At 37.8% G+C, this 24,346-nt stretch overlaps 1 protein-coding gene across 1 annotated transcript in view; it reads left to right on the forward strand.

The window, feature by feature from the left end:
- The first annotated feature begins 886 nt into the window (after positions 1-886).
- Positions 887-24,346, forward strand: part of LOC126979736 (protein phosphatase PP2A 55 kDa regulatory subunit) — a 67,145-nt gene continuing 43,685 nt past the window's right edge. The window contains exon 1 of the mRNA XM_050829237.1: positions 887-1,230. The gene's annotated coding sequence lies outside the window, so the exon portion shown is untranslated. The remainder of the gene's footprint in view (positions 1,231-24,346) is intronic.

Consider the following 24,346-nt stretch of genomic DNA (forward strand, 5'->3'; position numbering starts at 1 on the left):
CTTTTCTTGTTTCTGGTATATATTGTCTTTTTATTCAGCAGTAGTAAATAAATAATTGTTTTATTTTTCACAAAGTGGCAGCTTTCAAGAATACACACAAATTCAACAAGGTAAAGCAAGGTTTAACGCGTACTTCTCTCTATAGGTTAGTTAAACCATGGGGCACCAATTTTTTTTATTTTACGCATATGGCTCTATCTTGTTGCAGAAATCGAACTATTTCACTAAATCAACAATAACGAATCCAAAAAAGTACTTTATAGAATTTTAGTCTGTATACGGATATCCAGGCAAAACGCTAAAGCTACTGAAGCGATTAAATTAAAATTTTGCAAGAATGTTAACAAGAGGTCGGGACACACATATAGACTACATATTGCCACGCTAGCTGTTTGCTGCTTTAAAGCGTCCACGCGGACAATGTCGCGGGCAGGAGATTGTATGTTTATATCGGAGAGTAGCTGGCATGACATGATATAACATCAAGAGCTTATTTGTGAATAGATAAAATGAAGTATAGTTACCCCAAACAATTTATTCATGTTTATTACCTACTTATTTTTTACTTTTTAGTGTCAGTTAATAATAATATATTATAATCCACCGAAATGAAAATTCCTAAAAAAGCCGTACACAAAAAACAATTATATCATCAACGCAGACAAAAAAATTCATAAAATAAAAACGACTGGGCCAAACTATTTAAAATGTTTATGGGACCAAATAGCATCTATTTCGTATCGAACTAAAGAATTACGTAAATCAGATCATAAATCTCAGAGTAATCGGTATAATATACATACATAAAAAAATACCGATCGAATTGAGAACCTCCTCCTTTTTAAAGTCGGTTAAAATAAAAATACAGTTGAAAACAATACCCAAACCTAAGCACAGTTTACCAAAGGAAATAATAAATTTTTATTAAAAAAGACCTTACGTGCATCGAACCCGCGACAGGTGCTCGAGTTTGTTAAATAATTAAATGGTGATTACAGACCAACCAATGTCTACAGCTCTGTTATCACATTAGTTCATCGTATCGAGGCGTGCGTACGTGTGTTTGGTGGAAGAATTTTTCCCGCGTTAATTTGACAGACACAGAGTAGATAATATAGAAAGATATATACGAACAATAGGTCCTAAGTGATCTGTGAAATAGTGGTCAGTGCCTTCAGTGTGAACTTGTGTAAAATAATCATTATATTATTTGATACGGAGTAGGGATAGGTAAGTTTTTAAGACAATATTATTATTACGAATTGTTTTATTTCTAGTACCTAGGTACTTAACATTCGTGTCATAAACCAAGTCCAAAATTCAATATTTGTCTACCTTTTACGTACAGATATTATCAGCTGCGTGATGTGTAAATAGAGGAAATGATCATGATACAACTGTTTTATTTTTATTTTTTTAGTACTTTTTGATTAATTACAATAATATTGGCTAGGAGGATAACCTCAGAATAGGTCAACAGAAAAAAAATATTGACTCTGTTTAGCTTGAATTTAATTATGACGAGTCTGTAAAGTATTGTACAATGGATCACGGTTTCGATCCCTGCTGATGCTTTTTCGTGGATAAAATTTGTAAATGTTTTATGTATGTAGGAGGAATTAGCAGAAATCGTATTAGACTCTGCTCTCCGTCCGTCTATCTGTCAATCAGCAGGCTGTATCTTGTTAAACAGCAGATTTTTTAACAGAGTTTACTTAGTAAACTCTGTTAACTTAACAGCTGCTTAAATAACAACCGCTCAAATGTCAACCCTTCGTCTAACATTCAAGTCGTACATAACCGAATTCGTTTCGTTAGTTTGAACATCCATGTAGACGAAATAGCAGTCAAAAGCATGTACGTATTTATAATTTTATAATCATTTTGTACGTGTGAATAAATGTATGAATAGTATAAGACATATTGTGAGTAAGCAAACACCATGTTTGTAACGTGTAACGACCTTTAGCTGCCGAGAAACAAACCTTGGAGCGAACGACAATTTATATTTAATGCTTCATTTTTTATCATTGGTTAACAAAAGGTCCCACGCCATTTTGTATTTGAACTTAATCTTACATTATTAAAAAAACAATACTTGCATTAATGGTTTATTTAATTCATCTGTCTCGGGAATAGCTCCAACGATTTTGATTTGATGATGGTTTGTTCGAAGATAGATGGAGTGTTTTATTATGTATTTTACTTTTTAAATTAAAATATACTATGTAAGTAAATACACTATAATATGATGACACCCAATCTCATCTATAGTATACCTGTTTAATCGATTAATGACCCACGTCCTCTCTCATGTATTATAATAAATTTATTACAATTGTTGATTAATAATTGTATCTGACGGATCTCATCTTTTCAATACTTTTGTTCAACCTTTTTCATGTAGATTCATTAAGACTGTAGGTGCGTACCTACGTTAAGCTCGGTCAGAGCCCAGCCCCCAGGTGACTTTATGTAAGAGCTAGTAAGAATAGCAATGATAAGTAAAATAAAAAATAAAAAAGCCTTTTATCCCCATAGTAAATTACATAATTTAAAAATAAACTAAATTTAAAAACTTATAAGTAATTGTTAGTAAACTTAACTTAAGCCTAATATTATTTAAAAGAATTAAAGACAAAAGTTTTATGTAAATAAGTTTTTTATCTATTTTTTAATAATTAATGTTTTAATTAGTAGTATGGGCCCTTTTTTGGGTGACGGCCTCCTCCATTTCCTTCCACACTATACGGTCTTTGCCCAATATTTGCCAGTCTTTTCCAACGTATTCAATCACATCATCAGCCCACTTCTTACACGGTCTTCAAACGTTACTAATGCCCACTGGCCCTTCCATTTCGTTGTCTGTATCGTCCATCTCTTGTTTGTGAGGCGTGATATATGACGGGCCCATTGCCATTTTAGTTTCAATGCATGGGTGAGTGCATCTTTTATTTTAATAAGCTTCTATTTTTTTATTTTATTCGTGAAAGTCCATGTTTGACATCCACATAGAAGACAAGGTAGGTAATAGCAATGAAAAATTCTAAATATCTTTGTTTTCTCACCAGAGGAAATACAAGACTACTATCTACTACTGCAATTTTTTTATGAAATAGGCGATGCAACGAGGGCTCGGTATTTTCTTATGCGGCATCATCTAAACTTATCGGTGATTGACACGGAAGGCACCACAAAAAGGATGTGCTAAAGAACTAACGTCAGAAGTGAAAACTTCATCTAGGGGAGGTCAATGTTACGAAATACAATTTTTTTTTATTATATTTATATATTATAATAATTATAATAATTATTTCATTTAAAATATATTATAATAATTATAATTCTGTATAAATTACTTACTCTGTTAAAATTTGCTCCGACTGATGGCGCTCCCATAGTTTACTCGAGCTGATTTTACCCAAACAATCGTTACATAGGCGAGTGTGACACATCACCCTCATGGAATACCTGGTAAATAATGTAGGTACTCAAGCGCCTAGGAAGCTTTTACTGCAGAAATTATTGAATATAATATATATGCGTATTGAATAACGCTATACAACCCGATCACATCTCACTTCGGCCGTCAATCTAAGATTAAGTTGGTATGTAGGTAAAATTCGTCTGTAATTACATCATTTTATGTTCTCATGTAAGTGACAATATTATAATAGAGGCCCGGTGATCAACAACGTGATGCCATGTTAGGAGAAAAAAATAATTCGTATAATTTGAATTTCAACGTAAAATTTTGCACCCCATTCCGAGTACTTTGAGGTTGAACTATGATGAATCAACGTTTTATCAGACTCGTTTGATAATCATTATTGTTACATTAATTTACTTCTACGGGTACAACTGAATTAACTCTCTACTTCCGTTATTTTAATAGCTTCGTAAATTATTTTTATACATAATTTACTGTAGTACATGTATTAGACAAATAATTTGATTATTTGCTTACTACTTCTCCGTGACTAGTGATTATGAACTAAATAATATTTTCGCACGAAATACGCTTCGTTTTGTAAATAAACACTATTATCCCAACGTGTTCAAATATTATGTGCTTCTTGCGTTTTTCTAGCTAAGTAGAAAGGCACCGATCAATAGCTATTTATTAAGATATTTATTATCTATTTATCCAAAGTGATGCTCCAAAAAAAAAATTCAAAGGCAACGTCTTTCTTATGTTAGCAAAAATATAAAATAATATTACAAACTCTTGTTTCACAATTTTAAATTTCTGCACATCTCTCTATAAACTTTCACTACGTCAAATCTTACATCCCTTCCTGCCCGGCGACATTTGTAAAAAAAGGTCCAACCTTAGATTAAGGATTGGTCTCCGCTGCGCTACAACTACATAGTCGCAAAGTGCGGCATCTAATATTACGCCCAAGTGGGCGTACTCGAGCCGGTCTCGAACAATGTGTGACGTTGACGTGCCACATGTTCTGTAATCTGTTAAACTTTGCTAATAATCAAAACTAAAATGCCGGGTTACGTAGAAAAACTTTGCAAAAATAATACTACAAGAAATAAGAAAGACACTAGGATCACATATCACCAGTAAGAATTTTGTATTAAATTAATTTTAATGTAAAATAACACGAAGCGTATATAAGTTACAAAATTTAGTGTCAAGATGCCACGCACACAAGCATCTGTACAAATAGCCAATTAAATTAATTAACAAACACACTACAATATAAATTGCCGTTATAGAAAAGCTATTGTTCTTAGATAGTACGGTATTTAGTTTGAGCGTAGCGGAGACCATTCGCTAATCTAAGCTCTAAGGCTCCAACGTTTTCGCATCACATTTAAGGCGACACTAAATGCCAGCGACCTTGAGCGATATGAGTTCACCGCTGCCGGCCCGCCATCTATGTAACAAAGCCAATATTTTCAAAATTCTTGCGTGGAAAACAGTTTATATGCTTACAATCCTCGTTATTCACTACTAATCTGAATAAATGAACCTACACAAAAAAGTACAAGCTATAAGAATAACTTTTCTGAGAGAAGTACCAAAAAAATGCGTCACGCCATGCCAAAAAACTTGTTTATCTACAAAGAAATGTGGTAGTTCGAAAGGCTCGGCAGTGTTAACTATAACCAACAGCAAGCATTAGCAACCTACAAATATGACTTAAGGATATGTGTAACAGGATTAAGCAGTGTTCATAGCTCGAAATGCTATACTTTCACCACAAAACTTGTCACTAGATGATGACTTGTTAATTGATGATGACGTATGTAGACATGTCGTATAAAATCACGTGAATTACGTCTTACTATAACGACTACTATCTCTACGGTAAGTATGTAACCGAACAAGTTTACCTTGCTCTAAGGTCAATATAGGGCTGCTGTTAAACGTTTCCGGAACTAATTACTCGGAAACGCACATATTAGCTATTATAAGAACTGAATTTTTATGGAAGAGGAAGATAAAATACCGTTCTAACGTAAAATAACAAAACAGAGTTGCCAGAAGTTTTTTCTTTTTATGGAAAAAATATGGACAAACGCGTACATGGGTCCTACCAATCGGGTCACCTGGTGTTAAGTGATCACCGCCGCCCACAATCTCTTGCAACACCAGAGGAATCACAGGAGCGTTGCCGGCTATTTAGGAAGGTGTACGCGCTTTTTTTGAAGGTACCCATGTCGTATCGTCCCGGAAACACCGCACAAGGAAGTTGATTCCAAAACTTTTAGGTGAAGTACGCAATAATATGTCGTAACGTCCTGGAAAGACCACGCAAGGAAGCTCCGTAGTTTATTTGAAACCACGGCAAAAGTGAAACTTTTTTTCACATTATAGACATTTAACTAAAAATTTTTGGAATAATATTCCATTAAGGGTATAAAAATAGCTTTATCATCTTAATTTTATGCTCGAAAAATTGGAATGATAATGGGAAATAATAAAGGTAGACTAAGTCTCCAACTAATATTTTTATTGAACTCTGTGTCTTAGCACTGGTTAAAAATTGATTGAAAAGGATTAAATTAAACACTGACAAACAACATTTACATTAAACACTGACAAAAACAAACAAATAGCGTGGAGCACTGGCACAAATGAGTAATAGTCTATACACTACACGGTCAGCTGCTGCGAACTATAGGCGCCGCCCGACCGTCACGCGACATGCAACACACAGACGAGTTTTCGAGGAAAGTTTCACTTTAAATAGTTCCTTGAAGATTGTATTATAGACAAACACCACATAATTACATGGTGGAGATGATATTTCGTTTGTGTATTTGGATTCGGCAGCAGAGATCAGGTCAAACAGAGAGTTCTGTTTGACCTGATCTCATGATGTCCTTGTCCTCATGATGAATGCGGTAGAAGATACACAATTAAGTTACGTCTCTGCAACGCTAAACAATAGCACGGAATACGGATATCCGACAAAACGAGCACTTTTTATAGCCTGAGCACATGGTCGGACCTGGTACGGCTGGATCATTAGACGGTCCGGTGGGCGCCTCACACCAATTTGTCCACCGTCATACTCGTTAAGTCTGGACGGTAATAATTATATTTTTTGCGCAAGCAACTGTATACTATCGAATATGGTCCAGTACTGGACCGCGTCCGATGGTTCAGCCGGACCAAATCCGACCATGTGTTTAGACTATTAGAATTCTTAAACGAGTAGGACTGTTATGTCACTGTTACAGAACACCATTTTTCACGATAATTAAGTTTCCCTTGAAATTTCAATATGCACAAATAAAATTTTGAAAAACAAAATTTTATGAACCTCCGGCGTTCCGTGCCGGTGCTCTAAGCCACTGAGCTAATCGTTCGATTACCGCCTCGTTATAAAATTCTGTTTGCTTTGTTCAACTCTCAGGTTGTGGCTTCATCTACAGGATCTACTTTACAGTTGATAACCTGCTCAACCCCAATATTTGCATATTAGGAAATTGACTTGAGATGTCGCTCTTGTAAGTCTAAACAATTTGTTATGTTTTGTTGTAATTTCAATATGGCTCTGTTGCTCTGCGTTGCACGCAGATTCTTGATGTTGTTTTTTTATTGAAAAAGAGGACAACCAAGTATTCACCTCACCTGATATTAAGTGATCACCGCGGACGACACTTCCAATACCAGAGAAATCACAGAAGCGTTACCATTTTATATACCGACTGAAGGACTAGCATCCATGGTCAAAAAATAAATTATTAAAAAAAATATAACTCAGAAACGTTATATCGGCACGATTCTACGCGCTTTTTTGTCTAATACGGGGAGTGACGAGCGCAATTATTGTAGTGCTGCCCAGAATTTTTGGGTTTTTCAAGAATCCTGAACGGCACTGCATTGTAATGGGCAGGGCGTATCAATCAGCTGAACGTCCTGCTCGTCTCATCCCTTATTTTCATAAAAAAAATACGTCATTCATATCGTATCGTCTTCAAAATTCCGCGCAAGGAAGATCATTCATTCTTTTGTAGCATGACGGATATTGTAATTAAATAATTTTAAAAAGTTTGGAACGACCAAATATTGCCTTATAATTTCATTTTCCACAATATTCTAAGGTGAGGAAAAAAATACTATAATAAAGTGTATAGATAGATATATACAAAAACATACACAGTCATATCTTAGTTTTTCATAAATAATATTTAAACGATAGTGAATTAAACGCTCATATTAATAAAAAAGGCCCGAAGTGTGTTACTTTAGAGAAAAAATGTATTACGGTACGATATAATTTTCTACCAATTGTCCAGAAAAGATTAGGTATTTTTAATATTATTATTATAAACTATGATAAACAGAATAATCATTATCCAAATGTTTTGAGTTTTCTTTAGTGTTAATTCCGCCAATATTTGTCTTCAAACAGTTCGACACGTGTTTCGTGAGTCTCATGTCAGAGTTTGGCGAGTCAACATCTCCAGAGGATGCCGCGTGTAGAGACGAAACACGTGTCGAATTGTTTGAAGACAAATATTGACGGAATTAACACTCAATAAAACTCAAAACATTTGGATATTGATTATGGATTCCCGCAGAGTAACGCCTACTTCAATATTTTTTTTAGATTTTTTTTTAAATATATTTTATGTACTACACAGATTACTTGACTTAATATAAGTGCACTCATATTCATATACCTACCTGTAAGCTCAGATAATTATTTTATAACTACGTGTAGTCTCTTGCTGCTAGACAACCGATAAAAAAATGATGTGGTGTCGTGGGACACCAGGTAGGAACGAAGTTCCTTCGGCTAATGTAGAATCGACACAAATTGCAAAAAAAAATGATGTGGTGTCGTGGGAAACCAGGTAGGAACGAAGTTCCTTCGGCTAATGTAGAATCGACACAAATTGCAAAAAAAATCGTGCTCAATTAGGTATTATACACTACTCGCTTGTGTATGCGACAGTCGCGCCTGCGCACGTCTCATTTAACGGTTTTATTCCACGCACTTTTTTCCACGGATTTTTTCTTACGGTTTTACTATCACATTTTTTTCAGTTCGGTCGCGCAGCTTAATCCCTATCCCCTCCAAGCCTGCCGTAAGGAACTTCGTCGTTCCAAAAAAGGGTAGGAATAGTAGTTTAGTGTGCGTGACAAGCTACGTCTTACACTCGCAATTTGTATGATACTTTGTGTTAGTGTGCGAGCATTGCTCTAAATAGAGGTTAACTCAATTTTCGACGATTTCACAGCTGTCATAGTCTATCTAGATTTTAGACGTTTGAATGATCTTAGCCTGTAAGTGCGAAAAAAAAATCAATTTCGTTTTCGAGAGAACTGCTTTTTTTTGACACGTCGAGAGTAAAGACTCACGTATTAGGCGTGCAATTACAAATGTACATACGAAATGATATTTATACTTAATACTTAATCTTTCCTCAAATTTCGCGATTGAAAGTTCATTCAACCATCGGTTACCGTTACTGACATTAACATTACGAAGTTTACGTACAATTATTGTCATAACGAACGGGGTACTTAAATATGATATAAGTACAACAAATTAGGTACCTACAATACATTATCATACTTACAAAACCGAATAATAGTGTTCCGTTTAAAACAAAAAAAAATATATTACGTATCTAATAATTATTTTAGTATCTATTTATTTATATTGCGATAGTATAACAAAACAAAATCAAATGGACTATTCATTAAAATCTTCTGATAAGCTTATTCTCTTAGAAACATCATAGATGCCTACAATTAGTCTCTTCAAAACCAATCTCGCACCCCTAAACGGATTATTTTGGAGATTTTCATCTTAATAGTACCTATCACTTCTTGTGAAATAATCCAAATATTAATCACAAACTATCGATTATATTCGTTCGAAGTCGCTTTCGACTCTTTTAATTTTTTCTTCGAATTTATTATTTGTGCTATTCTACGTTTGTAGAAAGAACAAAATTGTAAAAATCTTGCAACGATGGCTTAGACAATTAATTATTAAATAACGAATATGGCTGTACGGGCTTGAACCCTTTACCTATCCTAATAATGGACAAAGAAACCAAAAAATAACGAATATCGCAAACGTTAGAAAATTTTAGGAACCAACTTCACCCTGTTGTTTCACACTCTCTGTACTTTGTTTTAGTTTGCGTGCGTTGCTGAAAATAGAGGTTAACTATTTGCCGCCACGCATATAATTATGTTAAGATATATATTATATATCGCACATAGTTCGACGAACAGATGGCCGTTGGGGCAGTAAAGTCCTCGAATGGCGTACCGGAAGACGCAGTGTTTGAAGGCCCCCCACAAGATGGACCGACAAACCGGTCAAGATCGCCGGAATACATTGGATGAGGGCAGCGCACGACCGATCGTCGTGGAAATCTTTGGGGGAGGTCTTTGCCCAGCAGTGGACGTCTTCCGGCTGATGATGATGTTGGTGATAAAATTATGTTATTTGCGTGGTGATTACTATTATTTGAACACCACGCACTTCCGTTATTGTGTTTCACGACAAATCACTGATTGTAATGTCCGAAGTTAATTGAAGGCAATTGTATTCGTCACAATAGCAGGAAATATGGCTAACATGTTAAACTCGACGCCTTGTTTGATTAAAACCACATCAAACAAATAATGACTCAGCATTGTGGGAAGATGTGATTGACATTTCAGCGTAGTATTGTCACTGTAAGTCGGATAGAATGTGATAGAGATATCAGATAGCTGATATCCAGAAAATCAGTGGAAGGCTCCTTTGCACAGGATGCCGGCTAGATTATGGGTACCACAATGGGGCCCTTTTCTGCCGTGAAGCAGTAAGGTGTTAGCATTATTGTGTTTCGGTCTAATGTCTCAAGGTGACGAGCGCAAATGTAGTGCCGCTCAGAATTTTTGGGTTTTCCAAGAATCCTGAGTGGCACTGTATTGTTGCGAGCAGGGCGTATAAATTACCATCAGCTGAACGTCCTGCTCGCTTCGTCCCTTAATCTCATAAAAAATATCCAAACATTAAAAGATATCGTATTTCAGATAAGTGCCCCTATAAATTAACAGGATTGTGTTACTAACTTGACATTTTTAAACATTTTTCTAAATAACTAGCTGACCCAGCAAACGTTGTATTGCCGATATTAAAATCGCGATACAAAAGTAACTGTTGATCGTAGATGGGTGAAAATTTGAAGTTGTATGTATTTTATAATGCTGACTCATAATAAAACAAATTAAAAAAAAAAATGTCAAAAAAAATTAAAAAAAAAATCGTGTGAACTACCCTTAACATTTAGGGGGATGAAAAATAGATGTTGTCCGATTCTCAGACCTACCCAATATTTCATGAGAATCGGTCAAGCCGTTTCGGAGGAGTTCAATGTTTAACACCCCGAGAATTTTATATATTAGATTACATTTCAATTGCTGCAACAAAATGTTCGTGCCTCGTGTTCGCGTCCGTCTTTCGCACCATGATCAAACTCCAAATCATATTCTAATGAGCGTAAACATTAGACTTTGAACATTACTGGCACGAAAGAAGATCTTAATTTGAATGTATGTCTTAAAAGTATAGGATCCCGATCTAGAATGACCTTCACCGAGCTGGTTACTGGATGAAAGATTTCTTATGAAATTCAATATGTCAATAAATATATTGCATATGGGTTCCCTAGCAAATTTCAGTCCAGGATAAGATTATTTTTTTTTTTTAATATTTCACCGGTTTGTTTTATGGAAAAATTCTATACCAAGCGAAAGTATTCAGTCCATAGTATATAAAAAAGTTAGGTTGCCTATTATTTTCCTGTCACAAGTCATGGGCTGCCAGGTATGTTCATCTTATCTGTAGGTATAAACAACGTCATTTTTTGACGACCTATAATAGGTGATTTTAAGACTGGTTGTTTATAGTACCTACTTACATCATTGTCTATTCCTCATGAATCTATTTACTAATGATGTAAATTTATTATTCAAACAAAACAAATCTGGTAACTATATTTACAATACTACGACTACATAAAATTAAAACTAACATTGTGGGAGCGTACCAAGAATACTGGCAGCATTACCGCGTTGGATAGCAAGGCTGATCCGTTGACCGAAATAGCTGCCAGCGCTTGGATTTAAAGTAGCCTTATTGAGGCGCAATGATAGTATTTTGAACATTCTCCGCGCCTCTAGGCCCCACGGGCCAAGTCTAGCCTAACTAGGACATGAGAAGGAGACAGAGTGTCGACGCAAGTAGCGTCCCAGCGCCCTTCCCCGTGCCCAAGCCACCAGCGTCATTCCATCAGGACGCTTGCCATCGCGGCGTGTAATACCATTTGGCTCTAAAACAGCTGGTATATTAAGAGCGGCAAATGCCCTGCGGATGACTTCATTACTAATTATTACACAAATATAAGTATTTATACAATGTCCTGTCCGTCAAACATAAAAACGTCTAAAAGATAACTTTAGTAACTGGTACGAGCCATTTGGCATTTTAATACTAAGTACCAAGGGCAAAGGATTGTCCACACGCGGTGAACTTGACCGATTGACCCAGATTTAGTGAGTTTACCTTTAACATGTCAAACAATATTGATTCTACTTCGTGAGTGACCTTTGACATTGTAGGTCCGTAATTGCTTGCAATCGTTGTATTATCTTGTTTACTAGTAATACCGACAATGCTTTATTATATTTTCATAAAGTTTAGGTATAGAGTTTTCAGCGCGAACGTTTTTCTTAGAGGCCGGCAACGGCCGTGATTCCCCTGGTGTTGCAGGAGAATGTGTGCTGCGGTGATCACTTAACATCAGGTGCCCTTTAATCTCGTTTGTACTCTTCTTCCATAAAATAACCCTGTTAGTTTGGCCGTCCACCTGTCTGTCAGCTTTGTATCACATGGTCCATGCGTTACTTGTGATGGCTGAATGATCGCCGGAGATTGCTTCAAGTTGTTAAAATCATTATACTCGTGACCAGTGCTATATTAAGCAAGCCCAGGGGATGTAGCATTTTTTTTAACTTTCTCAATTCTTCGTTTACCAAATGTCTAACGTGGATGGTGTTAATAGGAAAAGTTGTAACGTTTTTGTGACATCATGTAAATTCCTTAGAATTTAGATCATTTATGCGTCTGGATAGAATATGACAGCTGTGAAAACGTCGAAGAAATTGATTTTAGAAATTACTAACCTAACTAACAGGACGTTCAGATGATTGTAATTTATATGCCCTACCCATTACAATGCAGTGGCGTTCAAGATTCTTGATAAACCCTAAAATTCTGAGCGCCACTACAATTCCGCTCGTTACCTTGAGACATACAATGTTTAGTCTCATTTGCCCTACACATTACACAAGAATATTTTTGATGCCTGGGAAGAACCGCAGAATGCACTTGGCATCTTCTGTGATTTATCTAAGGCTTTTGATTGTGTTCAACATTCAAACGCTATACCGCTATGGCATAAAAGGAAGTGTGCTCGATCTTCTGACTTCATATCTAAACAATAGTATTCAGAGGGTCGACGTGAATGGCAGGAGATCTCCTGGGACTTCTCTCAGTATGGGGGCACCACAAGGGTCTATTCTTGGACCGTTCCTCTTCCTTATCTATATAAATGATCTTCCTAATCTTACATAGTAAAAATATAAGATAGTATTGTTTCCGGATGGAGAAGAGCCCGTAGCAATTGCTACTCTTAGTTCTTGGTTAGTGCGGCACTATTCGTTACTGTTATGTTCACGTAATGATGCATATCTACTGTTGGGATTGATTCTTTTTTTTATATTTTATTAATTTACCAACATTTAAAACACAACCTATGAAAACAGACCAGGAATATTAGTTTAGTGTGATTGACAAGCTACGTACTTACACTCGCGATTTGTATGACACTTTGTGTTAGTGTGCGTGAATTGCTCAAATTAGAGGTGTATTGTGTATTTTTTTCGACATTTTCACAACTGCCAACCCTCAACTTTCAACTAGCGTTTCAATGCTAATGCAGTTCAGTTTAGGTACCTAAACTGAATCGCTAAGATTCGTAGCATTAAGTGAATATAACTGAATGGCGTTTGAATCGCTTATGGAAGAATAAAAGAATGAACTTTGTCTGTTATCCGCGGTGTAAGAAAGAGATGACGCTGTACAGTCGTTGCATAAGTATATCTCTCTTACTAGAACCATATGCGTTGTGTTTCGAAACCTAAAGTGATACAGCGACAAAGCGTCAAATTATAAGCCATTAAGCTCTTTTTAGTAATATTATATATATATATATCTCGGAGATTTAATTGGATTTAAAATCGGGCGTCACGGTGTGGGTATCCTCCATGTTGTTTTAAGTCGATCAGTGCGCACAACCGGCGCGGGCGCTAGCTTGAAGACGAATGCGACTTCTCAATGAGCGCTCTACTGATGGACAATAATAACTAACTTCAATCACGTCACCGACAGTGACGTACACAGTGACAACTTCAAACACACTTTGAAAGATGACGTTCGCCATCAGTTCAGCCCAATACACAGAGTAGAATATAATCATACAGGCCATATTACTTTTATATTCTAATTCTCCGACACGGCCATTCTGCAATCCAACGCGCTCTCGCGTTGATTTATCGACGTCAAGTCCAGCCTAGACACCACAGCGCATAGCACACAAGTAAAGCGTTTACAAACAGCTTTCAACCTCCCACAAAGCAAAGCGTTGAGGCTTTCAGCATTGCTCGGAGGCAGCACTTAAAACACGCTGCAAAGCGTTGCAGCTTTCAGCATCATCTGTCTAGCGGAATCTAGTAAAGCGTTAAAGCTTTCAACATAACCCATCTCCGGGATTATACTAAAAATTCTAATCCACACCACCACAAGCGTGGCGCTCTTAGAAGTAAACGTGGACAAAGCGACAGGCTTTCAATCCTTCACCCCACCATAGGTGTAGCGCTCTTAGAAGTAAACTTGGACAAAGCGACAGGCTTTCAATCCTACACCCCACCATAAGCGTGGCGCTCTTAAAAGTAAACTTGGACAAAGCGACAGGCTTTCAATCCTTCACCCCACCATAAGCGTGTGGCTCTTACAAGTAAACTTGGACAAAGCGACAGGCTTTCAATCCTAATATGACAAAGCCTAGAGCTTTCAATCCTAATATGACAAAGTGTAGAAGCTTTCAATCCTAATATCACAAAGCGTAGAAGCTTTCAATCCTAATACGACAAAGCGTAGAAGCTTTCAATCTCCAATGCTACAAAATTATCAATAAAGAAAACCATATTTATTATTGATGCGAGGATAACTTTGTACTAAAACTAAGTTGCCTTCCGTAAAGGATGAATTAAGGCGTTATCGGCATCGTATCGTACTTTATCTCTTTTTACTAGCTCGTCCATCCTATGTTTTGCTTCTCGTCTTATTTCTATTAAATCCTCTAGCTCTATCATGAGTTAGCAATCGAATCGTGCGTTCACTTACTGCAGTCGATAACAAGTAAACGTGAATCGAATAGTTTTAGGTGAAATTTAACCTTGTTAGGTACAAACACTTGCTAGCGTGAACAGGTGTAGTTTTCTTGTCGTCATGTATTAATTAATACCTTCACGACCTTCACGTCTAAAGTAGCCGCTTTGTTCTAACCTCGAAACCTTCCTTGCTCACGCTTTTCGTCTTCATTTGATTCCACCGTTAACATATTCCAAGCTAAATAACTTCTGCCCGATATTATTTTGAAACAGAATTTCTCGAGAGCATCTTACAAATAAGTTACTCATGGTACCAATTTTCTATAAAAACCGCTGCAGAACATTATTCGCTTGAAATAAGATTTCGATAGGTCTTTTACGTTATGACTCATACTACCAAAATGAATTCTCCAGTTGACCGATAGAGGCGCCGTATAATTTTAGATACAAATCATTACGAATTTGCTAGTGAGTAGGATCAGCTTTATCTAGGTGGACTCCTATTACAGCCAATTAGCAACTGAATCGGTCTCTTACCAGTGCTTCTAGACATTTTGCAATATAAGGCAAGTTGAACCTCAAATAGAACAGATTATAAGTTAAAACCGGCATTATCCGTTCTGACGGGCATGGAATTCAATGGACCACTCCGTACAAACACCTTGGAACTCTTGACCCGTGAAAGAAGTTCCTTGGTCAGAGATAATGTGCTTGTGTGTACCGAATATGTAAACGAAATTTCGTAATGCTTAGCTAGTGGATCGCGTAGTTAAGCTGTCTACTATCTGCTAAGGACAGCAGCTGTTAAATAGCAGAATTCTGTGAAAGTATCAATTACGTATTTCTTAGGAACCCTACCTTGGCAGAGCATACGTCAACTACGGAATCAACCTTCCTTTATTGTAGTTAGCTAGCACAAATCAGCAGTAAGAGACGGGACGTTATCGCGAGCCAACTATACTCACTCTGATGAAGGACCTCCGAATGGTCTGAAACTAGTCGGTACCCACACCGATAAAACGTGAGTAAAACCGTGCTGATAAATAAGGTTATCTCTGTCTCACGAAAGTGTTAATAATTTAATTACCTCTTTGAGATTGATATAACGAATCTTTACCAATACTCAAAATAACAGACAGATGCCCTGGCACAATATAGGCATGTCTATTTTTACATTTTAATTTTTTTCAATATACTAACTTTACAAATTCTTTACCAAAATTCACGAACGATGTGGGAATCAAACTTGCGCCTCTCGGGCCCCGCCCGAGCCGCACCCCATCTGAACCAACCGTCCAAGCGACGCATCGACCGCCGTTTTAATATGTCTTGTTCAACTTGTTCAATCCCAGAAGTGAGGGATATCATTTAAAAATACCAAACTGTGAACTTAAATTGCGTATCAATTTAAAATCACTTGCCATCGAAATATCAGCTCACGGCGACGCACCACACCTTTTCCGTAACTGTTGCACGTAACGCCGGGTAAAGCTACAAATGCAGGTGCCAGTTAGTGGCACCACGAGCCAGTGACACACAGTTATCCAGGATCCATTACACATGAAAATAACAAAAAAAAATCATTAAATTCATTTCAAGAAATGCAATGACATCCTAAACACCAGTCAGTTTCACATAGGTAATTTTAAAAAAATGCTGGCGTCATGATTATTCCATTCCATTTTCTTTTAAAAAAATTTATGGGTCTATAATCAACAGACCCAAACTAATCACTCACTACTCACAAAGCGAAATAAGGAACCATACTGGACAATGATCACTTAATGTCTCATCCATGTCCGTTTTCAAATTTGAAAAAAATTTTCAATAGGTTAACATAAAAAAATACTAAGTAACTACGTCTCCAACACACTGCCCATTCCCACTGCACAGACACTGTCCACCATGACATAAGCATCGCTGTGTCATAAGAATACTGCTCAAAGCCTCACGTGAAACGTGAAACACGCTGTAAACATATACGCTGTAAACCTTCCCGTCTGCTCAATTATATCACAAATAATGAGACTTATTACTAACAATTCCGAAAACTCACAATTTATTACGTAACAATAACCATGTAGTAATATCTTATTGAATCTCCCTAAGTCTATTGAACCTAGTTCAATAAATAAAACTATGGAAATTTTATATCTCTCTAAGATCTTAATTCGAAATAATAGGATTTCGTTATAATTACGAAACAGCAACTCATTACGCAATTTAACCCTCATAAGTGTTGCTACAGATAAGTGTTTAACACTTACCATCACGTAAGTATCAAAGAAAACGGTACGGACTCGTTATCTTTTTCTTTAATTTATAATAGCTAATTCTTTTAAATATTGACGGTAGCGTAAAATTATTTTCACAAAAGTGAATGTCATTTAAATTCAAAGCACTAACAATTACACAAACTAATTTCTACGTAAGGATAATATTTTACGCGCTTTCAAGCTATCAAAACTAATATTCCTCAAACTCTAATACTGGATACGCACCTCTCTTATAAACGTTATAATTTCACTAGAACTTTAAACTCGGTAAGACTGTGATATTCAACACAATAATGTAAATCAAAAATATTACGATTGTAGCTTTCATAATGAGGATAATTTAACATAGAACGAAACACGATATCCTCAAAAATGATATTAATCAAACTGACCTTCAAAATCATGCAGCATGGTTGTAAATGCGATCCCGGTCCTGAAATATCCCTGGTATCGGGTAGCAGACGTCCCAGAAAACAAGTAGGATGTAAGCGAAGGCGATCCCACCGCTGCTCTCGGAGATTTATTTGGATCAAAAATCGGGTGTCACGGTGTTGGTATCTACCATGTTATTTAAGTCGATCAGTGCGCACAACCGGCGCGGGCGCTAGCTTGAAGACGAATGCGACTTCTCAATGAACGCTCTACTGATGGACAATAATAACTAACTTCAATCACGTCACCGACAGTGACGTACACAGTGACAACTTCAAACACACTTTGAAAGATGACGTTCGCCATCAGTTCAGCCCAATACACAGAGTAGAATATAATCATACAGAAGAATACATACATACCATATTACTTTTATATTCTAATTCTCCGACATATATATATATATATATATATATATATATATATGTCAACAAATTAAAGGTTAGCTTAGGTGTTTTCGTAAAAATAAACTGATTAAAACGAGTTATGAACGCACCTACATTCATGTTTGATTCGACAGGAGCACAGGGTACTTTTTTTTAAATTCGTTCTTGCGAATAGGCAGGGGCCTTACTGACTTGTCTTTAGTATTTTCATTTTCAGTATTTATAGTTTCAGTTTTACAAAAAAGTTCAAAAAAGTATTCTCATACCATCTTTCATGATTTACATTTTCCTTTTTGTCTTCTTTGTTTCTATGTTTTCACTATATTTTAAAAGTTATTAACAAAACTATTCATTTTGCGCTAGGCAACTTTTTTTTGAATCGCTCACTTTGACACATCATGGTACGAATGAATGAATGAACTTAAACAGTTTGCGATTCAATTTCCAACTTGATTTGACGTCAACCTAAATTGGATCGCTCAAATGATGTCGTGGTATGAAAAAGCGAAGCAGTTCACTTTAGGTTGTCAATTGAATCGCAATAAGAGTTCATGGTTGGCCCGCTACACGTATAAATGATCTAAGCATGTAGGTATTCCTTGATTCTACAAACACGTTGGGAATATAAATATTATTCAAATAAGCCTACTTTTAACACTTTTATTTCATCAATACGTTAATTAGACTGGTTTTTGCTGAGAATACATTTAAATTAATTACAATTATATACATAATATTAGATTATAGAGGAAAGTGAGATAGAATTTGGCACAGCGCTATTTATTCAATAATTAAAGTTATTGTAACCAATGGTAGTTGGTACAGATTTCATTTTAAAAAACATGTGTACTATTCACACGTGGTACCTAGTAGTAAAACCTTAAAAAAATTTGACTTCAAGATAATGAGACGAATGTAAAATTTCGGGAAGAGGATAATTCAGGTTTCATAATGATCATGGTGATACAAATTTTGATAATTATTTTACATTTTTTTCGTTTTTATTATATACTTTTATTCCGACGCAAAGCTTACATTTTCGATAAAAGATACATGATGCTTATGGTAACTAAAATATGAAATAAACACTTTAGTCTTAATACGTGGGTAACATTGAAATTATTTAGAACTGGCCAGTTAGTAATTGCCAAAGAAAACTTTTTTTGAATTTCAATTTTAGAACTCTTTGGTAACCTAATGTAGTATATTGCATTCATTTGTCATTTGTTTTTGTGGATTGGCGGCAAATCTAAAACTCTTGTTACACGTGAAAATGAACTTAACGCGAGAAAATTTTCGGTCAATGATTTATTATGACTTTCGTTGTGGGCTTACTCAACAACATAGCTATGATAGGCTGTGATAAGCATTTCTTTATGAAGCCCCATCTCGTGCCACTATTTACAATCGGTTTAACGAGTTAAAGCGTGGACGTAGCAATCTCAATGGTGATCCGCGTGAGGGACGTCCTTTAACAGCGACTATTGAAGATAACATCAGTGCTGTGCGACGCATGATAGAAGATAAAAAAGTGACCTATCAGCAGATACGGGCATGCCTAGGCATTGGTATGAGTTAAGTTCAAAAAATATTACACAAACATTTAGGCGTCAGGAAGCCTTGTACCAGATGGATTCCCCATACTTACATACCGACGACAAGAAACACCTTCGCATGGACTGGTGTCGCCAAATGTCAGATAAGTCCAACGGCGGTAATGGTCACAGGTCATGAAAGCTGGATATATTGCTACGAACCCGATACCAAAAGACAATCAGCTCAGTGGGTGTTTCCTTTCGAGGATCGGCCAACTAAGGTAAAGAAAGGAAGAAGTCAAGGAAAAAAGATGATTGCCTCATTCTTTGGTCGGAAAGGTGAATGTCATTTCGCGACAGTTGTGCTAGAAGATGGAAGCACAGTTACTGCAGACTCGTATGTCAATCGCTGTTTGTCTGTTGTCATGGAAAAAAATCGACCCTCCTTCACCACGACAATGCTCGCAAAAAAACAAACGCACTCCGCAAAACGGACTGTTGAATATTTGACTATGGCAGTTATCGAGATAGTAAGTCATCCGCCATATAGTCCTGACCCGGCGCCCTGCGAAAGATAACATTCGAGGTATTCGCTTTACGAGCCCTGAAGATGCAGTGAAAGCGTACGAAAATGCTATAGAAGAGACCCCTTAGGGAGAATGGGCCCACTGGTTTTCTCAGTGGTTCCATCGCGTGCGACGATGTGTAGAGAGGAACGGAGATTACTTCGAAAAACAATAAAAGTATTGGCAACTTTCTACTTTAAGCCGTTTTTCGTTTTCTAAACATTTTCAGTGTTACCTAGGTATGGCGTCAATTACTGTTTTTGATCTTGTTGTTGATACAGTGCGACTGCTGCATATTTTCAAATTAAATTTGGCGTCCAAAAGCTCAATCAACGGAATCGCTGTATCAAATGCAAAATGTACACTGCATATTATGAAGTCCCGGTACATGTTGAACGTAGTGTTTAAATCCTCTTTGGTACATGTTAGGATGACACGTAATTTCAACTGCTATGAAAGACTACTATCACCGCTACCATATTTATGTTCTCTTGGTTTCTATGTAGTAAGTATTATGTCGTGTGGATGATGTCAGAATATAATATTATGGTATATGGTACTCGCATTATACATAAGACAATCTCTTCTTCGACGATGATCGCTGTATACCTATACAAAACACGTTAAATTTTATGAATTTATTAATTCTTTTTACTGTCGCTTCAAATCATTTTTAGAGACCGAGAACGTGTAATGTAATCTATCTCATTCTCTCGCCGGCTGAATCCTATACATTTACCTGTTTGTGTCTCCATCCTCTCGGTTTTTCGTTTCATCTAGTTTCAAATCACAACGATTCTATAGAAGTTTCATTTCAAAAACAAAAACATTATTTCAAATTATAAATACTCGTATGACTTTCACGGAATGCAATTTACTTCGCTAGTACAGAATTAAAACTTACTTAAGTATATCAGAACCTTAATTCTACCACCAAACACTCTGTAAGTAGTCTTACCATAGACTTACAATATAATAGCGTATAGACTAAAAAACCGTGTGAGAGAGGAGAACTAATCTCTAACGTAGATACAGCAGGATAGATAAGGAAAGCGATAGTGTTATCGTAACGGTAATGTCGTGTTATTTCGCTGTTAAAAGGGCCACTGGGCGGCGGAAACCAATATGCGTGTTTACTTACCTGTTGCATGAAAAAGTAATCAATTACGCTATATGTATAGGGGATCGTAGCTAGTCAAATATGCTATTATTTTTCTTATGGAAAAGAAGGACAAACGACCGTACGGCTCACCTGATGTTAAGTGATTACCGCCGCCCACATTCTCTTGCAACACCAGAGGAATCATTATGCCCTGTGCTGCCCCGGGGCTTAAAAAGAATAGGGTCCAGGGGTGTCTTAAGAGGCGACTACGGGCTTTTTGAAAGTGAGAGAGTCGTCTTATGACGTCAGCACAATCGGGCCAGACTCGTCCGAGTTACTTACCACACTCGCACAGAATACCGGCGTGAAGTAGCGGCCTAGTGCCGCTATGTTTCGCATTAGTTAGTGTCGAGGCCCGGAGGCCATCCCATGGCATGGATATTTTTATACCAAGCTCCGATCACAGCCCTGGTTCGATGCGTCAGTTAAAGCAGAATCTGTCTGCAAAAAACAGGCGTATCGAACTTGGGTTGCGGCGCTGGGCTCAAAGGATCCGAACTGCAAACTTCTGAAGAGGAAATATAACCGTGCCTCCAGATTTTTTAAGCTACAAATCGCCCGTGCGAAATCGAAGCACGTCGTCAAAATTGGCGAGCAGCTTTCCAGTTACCCGACCGGAACACGCAAGTTCTGGTCGTTGTCGAATGCTGCTCTTGGTAACTTCAACCAGCCGTCCATGCCGCCGTTGCACGTGAGGAATGACACCCTGGCCCATACGGCAAAAGAGAAAGCCGATCTCCTGTGCACTCTTTTTGCCTCCAACTCGAATCTTGACGACAACGGAAAAACACCGCCGACCATCCCGCGGTGTCAGAGCTCAATGCCTGAAGTACAGTTCCGACAGAAAACGGGCCGGATGCCATTTTTCTCCAGTCGTGCTTAGAACGTGTGCCCCTGAGTTGACGCCGGTGCTAACGCGTTTATTCCGGCACTCTTATTCAAAAGGCGTAGTCCCTGATTCATGGAAGTCAGCCCTTCTCCATCCGATCCCAAAAAAAGGAGACAGTTCGGATCCGGCAAACAACAGGCCTATTGCTATTACCTCCCTACTCTCCAAAATCATGGAGAGCATAATTAACCGCCAGCTCTTGGCATACCTTGAGGGTCACCAGTTGATCAACGACAGGCAGTACGGCTTTCGCCATGGTCGGTCGACTGGCGATCTTCTGGTATACCTAACACATAGATGGGTGGCGGCTTTTGAAAGCAAGGGGGAAGGCCTGGCAGTTAGCCTGGATATAGCGAAGGCCATTGATCGTGTATGGCACAAGGCGCTCCTCGCAAAACTTCCATCATTTGGGCTTCCCGAGAGCTTATGCAAGTGAAACTTATCCAGCTTCCTCACTAGGCGCAGCATACAGGTCTTTGTCGACGGTTATTGCTCGAATCCCAAGCCCGTGAACGCTGGAGTGCCCCAAGGCTGTGTGCTATCTCCCACGCTGTTTCTTCTGCATATCAATGATATGTTGGACACCGCCAACATACATTGCTATGCAGACGACAGCACTGGTGATGCCGTATACACGGGTCATGCAGGTCTCTCTCGGGAAAATGTCGACCAGTGCCAGAAACTTGTGTCTCCTATCGAGTCCTCTCTCGAGAATGTCGTGGAATGGGGTAAGTTGAACCTTGTCCAATTTAACCCCCAGAAGACTCAAGTTTGCGCGTTTACCACTAAAAAAATCCCATTTGCCGTATCACCGCTCTTCGAGAACACTTCCCTTAAAGCCTCGCCTAGTATCGGTATACTGGGTCTCAAAATCTCGAGCGATTGCCAATTCCGTGGCTATCTGGAGGGCAAAGCCAAATTGGCTTCGAAGAAACTGGGCGTTATAAATAGAGCACGGCAATACTTCAAGCCAGCCCACATTCTAGCGCTCTACAAAGCGCAGGTCCGGCCTAACTTGGAGTATTGCTGTCATCTCTGGTCTGGCGCACCCCAGTATAAGCTCGATCCATTTGACCGCGTGCAACGCAAAGCAGCTCGAATCGTCGGGGACCTAGCGCTCTGTGAACGACTGGATCACTTGGCGTTGCGTAGAGACGTCGCTTCACTGTGTGTCTTCTACCGCATTTATCACGGGGAGTGTTCCGAAGAGCTGTTCAACCTGATTCCTGCCGCTGAATTTCACCTTCACACGACACGCCACAAGTTACGATATCATCCCCACCATCTGGATGTGTGGCGGTCCTCCACAGTGCGGTTTTCAAGGAGCTTTCTTCCTCCAAAGTGCACTTCAGACATAAGATGTTAAGTCTCATTTGCTCACTAATTTCACTGCTTCACGGTAGAGCTCGTTTGTCCTCTTCCCTAAAAAAATATTGAATAAGACCTTATTTTGTAGAAAACCAACATTGTTTAAGTGTTAATTCCGCTAGCTTTTGTAAGTCTGCATGTAGGATGCGACACAAGCCCACCCGGACGGCCTAAAATTAGGGGTTGAACGCGTCCTTCAGTGAAATGTCGTCTCTCGCTACTAGCGTTATTATATGGGCAGATTTTGTACCGCCGTAGCATCGGATGTACGGTACGGTCACAATAATAATTTTGTGTGATGGACAATGCGACATATGGTACTGGACCAGTCCGATGGTTCGGCTCATCCAATTAAATCCGACCATATGATTAGGCAATTGGCTGAGCGCACGATAGTTATGAGAAGAGAGAAAAACCTACTGAAACCATCCTCAGGAATTATTGACTCGTCGCATCCTGTAACGAGCTAGGAACTATAGGGTTGCCAACTTAATCTGTCTCGTTTCAAAGAGGGTAAATAGAAGGAACAGATAGGTAAACAAAAACAACAAACAAATAGTACGATATATCAAAATGGCTGGCGTGTGACAAAAGGTCTGTTAATACATAAAATTTAAGATTATTACAGCTTAGGCACTCTATGTCTATTTTGTTCGATTATAAAGTATACCGACAATAAAATAAAGTACAATATTATGTTATAGAGTACGTTTTGCCATTTTGCTCGTCAGCCGCACCAGGGCCGCCTACGGCTTGCAAAGACGTAAAACATTGAGATGTCACGTATACAAACCGAC

Source organism: Leptidea sinapis, chromosome 4 (assembly GCF_905404315.1).
Source record: "Leptidea sinapis chromosome 4, ilLepSina1.1, whole genome shotgun sequence".
NCBI lineage: Eukaryota > Metazoa > Arthropoda > Insecta > Lepidoptera > Pieridae > Leptidea > Leptidea sinapis.